Source organism: Sarcophilus harrisii, chromosome 1 (assembly GCF_902635505.1).
Source record: "Sarcophilus harrisii chromosome 1, mSarHar1.11, whole genome shotgun sequence".
Taxonomy (NCBI): Eukaryota; Metazoa; Chordata; class Mammalia; order Dasyuromorphia; family Dasyuridae; genus Sarcophilus; species Sarcophilus harrisii.
In genome coordinates, this window is record NC_045426.1 from 303,414,475 (window position 1) to 303,422,995 (window position 8,521).

The 8,521-nt window shown below is 40.6% G+C and overlaps 1 pseudogene across 1 annotated transcript; it reads left to right on the forward strand.

The window, feature by feature from the left end:
* The first annotated feature begins 5,599 nt into the window (after positions 1–5,599).
* On the forward strand, positions 5,600–6,861 carry LOC100921951 (annotated as a pseudogene). The gene has a single exon (XR_004230516.1). The product of XR_004230516.1 is annotated as a glyceraldehyde-3-phosphate dehydrogenase-like (transcript).
* Positions 6,862–8,521: the final 1,660 nt, after the last annotated feature.

Consider the following 8,521-nt stretch of genomic DNA (forward strand, 5'->3'; position numbering starts at 1 on the left):
TGAATACTGTTAGTAATACCTTTTTGATGGGCCTCTCTAGCCTTTACTTGTGCTACCCTTCCCACCACCCCAAGCTTTCAGCTCTGAGTTTTCCCCATCATCCCTACCCCCAAGCTATCTAATTTCAGATTACCCACTACAGCTGCCTGTAAATGTGAAAAGGACAGAGGATTCCCTGGGATTTCCCCCCATTTCCCCAACAGGAAGGAATCTATGGCTTCTCCAATTTTGAATAGTATTTAGACAGATTGTTTACTTTATGTCTTACATGAGCAATCTGGGTTTCCCATATCAATTGTTAGTCCTAGTTACAGCCCCATCAGATGCATCCAGCTGTGAAAGTATTGAAGCAGAGTCTGGGTCCCAGCCCTGACAGTATATTACATCATCTGCTGCTGTCTCCAAAAGCATAATAAGGCTTTGTATTTTACTTAGAACCCTAATTCCCAGTCTCTTCCATAAAAAGCTTAGAAGTTCCTTTGTACGTGAAATTCTCTCTGAGATCTTCAAACAAATGGCAATTTCCTGGAACTCTCTTCCTTGTTTGCAGAACTGGTAGGCTATGGGTGTGAAACGTCATGTGTTCTATCAGACTCGATTGATACATTAATTTTGTTGCATTGCTTTTCTCCTTTTTTACACTTTGCTACAAGGAATAGCTTGCTGGGTAGAGAAAAGGCAAAATATATTTAGATATGAAAAAAATATAACAAGAATCTTTAAGTTGGCTTCTTGCAAATATAAGTCATTCTTTTACAGAATTAACAAATTAGATGTAGAAAGAGACTTTTAATTCAAACCCTTCATTTTACAAATAAGGAACTGGGGACTAAAGAGGTTCCATGACTTAAAGGTCTCATAAGCAAGTTAATGATAAAACATGGAGCCTAAGTCCTATGTCATGATTAAGAATTTTGGGCGTTATAGTAAATTTAGGTAAATAAGGTCCACAGGGGATATTAAAACAATGCATGGTTGAGAAGGTTTGGAAAGGAATTGGAGCAATAGTATGGCCAAGGTATTGAAAGAAACAGGGGTTGAAATGGAGACAACTTTGAGTCAGGGGCTGAAATTATTGGGGAATAGGAGTGTATCCTGGAGACTCCCAAGAGAGAGCAACAAGGATCTTAACAGGATGGAGTAAACTTTTAAAAATGTATTTTATTTTTTTAATTACATGTAAAATAATTTTAATATTCATTTAAAACATTTTAAATCCAAATTTCCCCCATCTTCCCTAAGATGATAAACAACTTTAAATAGGTTATATATGTGCAACTATCTAAAATGTATTTCCATATTAGTCATGTTGTAAAAGAAGAAACAAAAGGGGGAAAAACATGGGGAAAAAAAGTGAAAATAGTGTGATTCAATCTGCATTCTGAGTAGGATGGTTGCTGGGTGATGGATCTGAAAGTAGCAGTGGAGACCAGGACATATTAAATCCTCTTAGTTTTGTGTATCAGGTGTCCTTAATTGGGACTTGAGACTTTATGATAACAAGTAGAGCACCTCTGATGGGAGAGCTTGTTGAGCCTTCTTCAGGGCTTTTCAGGGTCCTCTGAAAAGGATGTTCACCTGTCACTCAACTCTCACCTGTGGCTCCAAGAAGCTGTAACATGTGAGAAGGCCATATCCTGGTAAACTTTCTCCTGGATTACCAGGTTGATGGGAACCCACTGACTTCAAACCTATTGCAGGGGAGTTTCTGCTCCAAGCTTGTGAAGACTTCTCCTGGTGGGGTAGACAGAAAGGAACACTTTGTTCCAATGGCCAAGAAGGCAGCTAAAGCAAGGGCTGTGAAACCCCTATAAATTGCTTAGACATTGACGGTGTCAAGGTCCTCCACTGCATCTTGGACCATCAGACTTGTCCTGCAATTGGATTTTAATGACTCTGGAAAAGAGAGCAAGGCTGATGGTTTTGTGCAATTCTATCTCACTTAAATGCAACTTACTCTCATGTCAATATATCACCACTTGATGTCATTGGTTCTCTTTAAATGGACAAGCAATAGGTTGGTCATGTATCCCAAATTCACATGATAATTATAGAGTCTAATACATGTTTGAGAGTTTGTGTGATCTTCTTTCCATCTCTCCATGAGTAATTCTTCTAAATTATATATGGATCCCAAATTGAGTAATAACAATTATAGTTCATCTTTATCTTTTCTCAGCTTTTCTGCCACAATGACCAGGTAGCTTTTGTGAGAAGTTAATTATTCCTTTGAAGGAAGCTGGATAGCTTAATGGATTGAGTTGTGGACCTGGAGTCAGGGTGACTTGTTTAAATCTGGCCTCAGACACTTATTAGCTGTGTGACTTGAACAATCATTTAACCTCTATTTAGCTTAATCCACTGGCGAAAGAAATGGCAAATCACTCCAGTATCTTTGCCAAGAAAATCTCGTGGCCAGTATGGTACACAAGGTCATGAAAAGTTAGACAAGACCAAACAATAATAATAATTACTTCTTTATGTCTTTCAGAGATGAGTCATTAGGGCCAAAATATTAAAGCAGTAGGGAATAGGATCTCAAAGCTGAAAAAGAAAGGAAAAAAACAGTCTTTGGTCTGGAGATATCTTTTAATAGCATTTGCTTGAATAGAGATTCATCCTAAACTAAAATTATTCCAATTACAGGTCTGAGTTATTATCTGAAATCTCGCTTCAATCTATCTTCTCTTCCTCGGTCCTCTGTTTCAAGAATATTAAAAGCTATACAGAGAATACAAAGGGTAAAGAGCAAGAAAGAGTGAAAAGCAAACAGAACCATTCAGAGGCATAACTGGCCATTTTGGAACCTTGTACAAAGGTACAAAACATGCCTAGGACAAGCAGCATGAAACAGGCCTTGGAAACAATTTTTTAAAAATACAACACTTGGGAAAAGGACTAACAAAGGATGTGGGAAGAGATAGAGAAAGTCACAGGGGTCCTCAAATTAAGGCCCTCAGGCCAGATGTGGCAGTTGAAGACACTTATCCCCCTCACCCAGGGTTATGAAGTTTCTTTATTTAAAGGCCCACAAAACAAAGTTTTTGTTTTTACTATAGTCCGGCCTTCTAACAGTCTGAGGGACAGTGAACTGGCCCCCTATTTAAAAAGTTTGAGGACCCCTGGTAGAAGATAGAGTTCAAACTTAAAAAATTTCAAACTGGGGAAGGGAATGGGGCAGATTGGGGTAGGAAAAGGGAAGAGCTCACTTGGGTTATAGCTACCAGAGGACATGAGGGAAGTCATCAATTTACACCTTCCTGTTAAATATTCTTAATAATTAGATGCTAAACCCATTTCCTATGCTTCTGAGGAGTCCAAGTGCTTTCAGCAATCTTCAAATGTTGGTACCTTAGGACAAAGCTCCAAAAACAGGTAGAAGGTTTTCTGGACAGAACAGTCTACCAGAACATTAAGCATTCTCTCTCTCTCTCTCTCTCTCTCTCTCTTCCTTTTGTCTTATTGTCCTTTGGGACCTAGAGATAAATTGCTTCCCAGATTAGCTCTGAGTAGCTTCTATTCTTTGGTGATGTTTTCATTTCATTAATTTGTGCATCTTCCCTTTACCATTGCAGATTTATCCTGAATGATTCTTCTTCATGTCTACCTATCCAACATTAAAAAATAATTAGTATTTATATGGTGCTTTATAGGTTGCAAAAAACTCATCAGACCAATACAAACTCTGAAGGCCTTACTACAAATTGGGGACAAATAATTCATATGAAAACTGGAGTGGATGGTTTGAGGATTTGGAGTTTGAGGCTCATTGGTTACCCTCTATCTGATTTAGCTAATCTGTGGAGATTAATTTACTAGGGTGTGTGTCTTAGAGTTTATAGGTAAGAGTTGGGTGACAGGTATACACCAAAGACAGATGAGCAACCCTCATACTAGACACAGCCATACATACCACATGAATAAATATTTATTGATTAATGATTGCCTTTTGGACGCCCTCAAATTCAATTCTTTAATTTGTGATATATCTTTACTCAAAGTTATACAGTGTTCCCAATAAAAAATTATTGTTAAAATTTTTTTTAAGTGTGTTTCATGGTTAATGTGGAAATTTGTTTTGCCTATGTATATTCGTTATAAAGATTTTGTTCTGTTTTGATTTTCTTTTCCTTTTTCAATAGAAAGAGGGGATAGGGAGACAAAATAAATGCTTATTAATTGGAAAACAATACAGTTGATTTTTTTTAAAGGTGGGCCTTTGTTTCAGGGAAAATTTTGGGATTATTATTATTTATAGTCACATCCAATTCTTCATAATCCTGATGAGAGTGTAGAGCGTTGAGGTATGGGAATCCCCTTCTGGTCAGTGCAGGTCCTTCGTGAAAGAATTCATGAACCAGAGGTATTAGACTGGCAAAAGAAAGTTTATTGTTGGCACCGCAGAAGTCAGCTTTTGCAAGGAAGACTGACTTCTAGTGACAAAGTCCTGGCAGAGAAATAAAGGTCTTAGCAGAGAAATCCTGGCAGAGAGATAAACAGAGGCGTTAACACTGAGAAGAGAATGTCTTCACAATGGGCAGGAGTCCTGGCAGCTATGCCAAAGAGGCAAAGCATGCTATTTTGGACATTTTGCAAGGAATGAGTGAACAAAACCTATTTTATAAGCAGATCTTTGTGGGAGTGGGGGGAGGGCGCAGTTGGAGCTGATAAACCAGGATCTCCCAATCAAATGAAATTACTTTAAAGGCTTTTTCAGCCTGAATTTGAATGGGGATCTGGCTACCAATGGAGAGGAGGACAGTGATTTACCTTAGAAAAGGCCAGCCAGGAGGATATACTCTCTCTCATAGACTCTATGAAGCCTGGGAGACCAAGAATTTCCCTTCTTTTACAGATCAAAAGGAGACACAATTTTAGAGTGATAACAGAACATAGTTTTACTTCCCCCTCAATCCTAATTGGGGTTTTCTTTGCAAAGATACTGGAGGGGTTTGCCATTTATTCTCCAATTCATTTTACAGCTGAGGAAATTGAAATGAACAGGGTTAAATGCCTAGCTCCGGGCCACATAGCCAGAAAGTTGTTTTAAATTACATTTGAACTCAGTTCTTCCTGACTCCAGGCCAGGAGCTCTATCCATTTGGCTGTCTCTCTGCCCCTTAGGATCATTAAAAGAACTAAATGATTTCTTACTGGTCATCCAACCTGTTCTCCTGGTTCTGTTCAGAAAACTCCTGTACCTGTTGTTTTTCCAAGTAATTTTCCATTCTCTCTGTCTGTCTGTCTCTCTCTCTCTCTCTCTGTCTCTCTCTCTTTCTCTGTCTCTCTCTCCTCCCCCCCCTTTTCTTTTCTCCTGTTGTCCTTTGGGAACCAATTGGGAATTGGAAGGTTCCTGCAGCTATAAAATCTGTCTTACAAGGAGGTCAGAACAAGGAGTCCCATAGGACCTCTGCCTCTAGCTTGCATAACACATTTGTCCTTTTTCCATTGCACATGATTCCTTTCCTTTCTATTCACATTAGGAGGAACTGCAGGAAAAGCCTTAGCCTACTACACATGATTGGGTAGCATAATCCCGCTGAAGGTTTTTTGGAAGGGACACTCTCCCAAAGTTAAAAATTGAAACCATCGCTCAGCTCCTCTCCCGAGCTCCCTGCCAGGATCCGCTGCTTTGGTAACATCCCTGAAACAAGATGGTGAAGGTCAGAGTCAATGGATTTGGCCGTATCGGACGCCTGGTGACCCGTGCCGCCTTCAACTCAGGCGCAGTAGAAATTGTGGCCATCAATGACCCCTTCATTGACCTCAACTACATGGTTTATATGGTTCAATATGATTCCACCCATGGCAAGTTCAAGGGCACTGTCAAGGCTGAGAACGGAAAGCTGGTGATCAATGGGAAGGCCATTACCATCTTCCAGGAGCGGGATCCCACCAACATTAAATGGGGAGATGCTGGAGCCGAATACGTGGTTGAGTCCACTGGCGTGTTTACCACCATGGAGAAGGCTGGGGCTCACTTGAAGGGTGGAGCTAAGCGAGTCATCATCTCTGCACCTTCCGCTGATGCCCCGATGTTTGTGATGGGGGTGAACCATGAGAAATATGACAATTCCCTTAAGATTGTCAGCAATGCCTCCTGCACTACCAACTGCTTGGCTCCCTTGGCCAAGGTCATTCACGACAACTTTGGCATTGTGGAAGGACTCATGACCACAGTTCATGCCATCACTGCTACTCAGAAGACAGTCGACGGCCCCTCTGGCAAGCTGTGGCGTGATGGGCGTGGTGCTGCCCAGAACATCATCCCTGCTTCCACCGGTGCTGCTAAGGCCGTAGGCAAGGTCATACCTGAGCTGAACGGAAAACTCACAGGCATGGCTTTCCGCGTTCCTACTCCCAACGTGTCTGTTGTGGATCTGACCTGCCGCCTGGAGAAACCCGCCAAATATGATGACATCAAGAAAGTGGTGAAGCAAGCAGCAGATGGACCCATGAAGGGCATCTTGGGCTACACAGAGGACCAGGTTGTATCCTGTGACTTCAACAGCAACACCCACTCTTCCACCTTTGATGCTGGCGCTGGCATTGCCCAATGACCATTTTGTCAAGCTCATTTCTTGGTATGACAACGAGTATGGTTACAGCAACCGTGTAGTGGACCTCATGGTCTACATGGCCTCCAAGGAGTAAAGTGGGAAGCCATGGATCTTCATCCCCAGCCAAAAAAAGTTATTCCACCACTGGGGAGCCCACATCCCTAATGTATGTTCCTATATTGGGGTTCTCGAGTCCCATTCACATCATTGTCCCAAAGCTACCCCTGTAGTAGGGGAGAGAACTTAGTGTCCTATATTGTGTACCATCAATAAAGTCACCATATTCAGTGAAAAAAAAAAAAATTGAAACCATCCTCCTGGATGAGCTATCAAGAAACTGTATACCAGGTCTATTGAAGAAATATGTACAAGTGCTGTTTAGATCCTCATGGTTTTGATGACCGAGGTCAAACCCTATTTTAACCACAATTCCAGGACCAGATAAGATCATACCTAGTTCTGAAGAACAATCAACTCACTAGCATAAGTTTCAGTTAATAACTGTTGTTATGCTGTCAAGGAGAAATTGCTTCCCAGGTGAGTTCTGAGCAAATTCCATATTTTGATAGTTGCATGAGCTCATTCATTGTTGATATGACTCATTTGTGTTTTTGACAGATCCTCTTGTGGAAAGGACAATAAGGCAGATGGGAAACCAAATATCTTCGGTCATTGGGAACTTCCTTGCTCATTTGTGGAAAAGAGGCAATGCCATAAATCATGGCAGTGTAAACCTTTTTCAAAATTTATCTAACTTATACAAGTCTCCCCAGTCTTCACAAATTACTATTTGTTTGCAAAGCAATTTGCTTGCCAATTCAAAAATCCTCCACACTCTTCAAGTACAAAGACTTCAATTTCTTCTTTGCCTCTTTAGCCATTTGTCCAAATCAGACATCTAAATTCAGATGAAGTTGGACCAGGGAGCTTTTATAAGAGCTACAGGTGAAGAAAGCTGTTTGCTTACCATTTCATCAGTTCTCTTTCTCTTCACATGTAGATAACCTGTTACTATTTTGTAGCAGCCAAAATCCATTAGGAACTTGACTTCTAATTAGCTGTTTGGCCTAAGAGCTATTCCCAAACAGATGTTGGATGGCAAGACAAGTTTTCCTTCCCACAGATGACTGAGAATAGAAGCTCAATTATTTCTATTTAGTCTTGTAGCCCTAGGATATCATGAGTTCAAAATATAAACATTTCTCTTCTTCCTCCTGTCCATTTCAAGTAAATCAAAGACTTGGGTTAAGAAATATGATCGCTAAGAAACAATTTTGTTACCATGCTTTTTATAAGCATAATGAACAAAAGGGCTTTTGATTTCTGGGGCTGAACTGACATCTGCTGGTGTGCACATCAAAATTCAGAGACCCAACTAGCTTTACTGAAAGTGGAGAGAAGCATACTTCTAATTATTGTCAAAGATTACATATTTCCGGCTGGAGTACTGCAGCTTTTTCTCCAGCATCCAGCCTTAACCTATATATGCACATATACTTTAGAAGCTTAGTGGTGAGTACCTTTCACATTCTTGGCAGTGAGCCTAGGAGGGAAGGTAATAAAAGAAAACAGGCATTTCTTTTTTAAGATTAGGTATCACTATTTTTCCCTAGAGGGCTTTCCCCCCAGTATAAGACACTTTCATACAAATGAAGGAAAAGAGAGTTATTCAACCATCAGTTCAAGGTGGGGGGTATGGAGAAGGTGTCCCCCTTCCTTCTGGTAAATATTTTTTGCTTCAGGCTTGTTTTAGGACGGCTTCATAGTGGGTGTTTCCTTTTCTTTATCATCTTCCTCCTCTAGTAGTTAAGAAATGTGCTATTTCCAGATGTGGCAGCTGTGGTTCTCCACCCATTCTGGAGCCGCCCCGTGTGGTGCTTAGTTGTCAGATCCCTTGCATATTACTGTGGACTGTATTATCTATTATCAAACCAGAAATGATTCTCTTTCTGCTCTTGCAG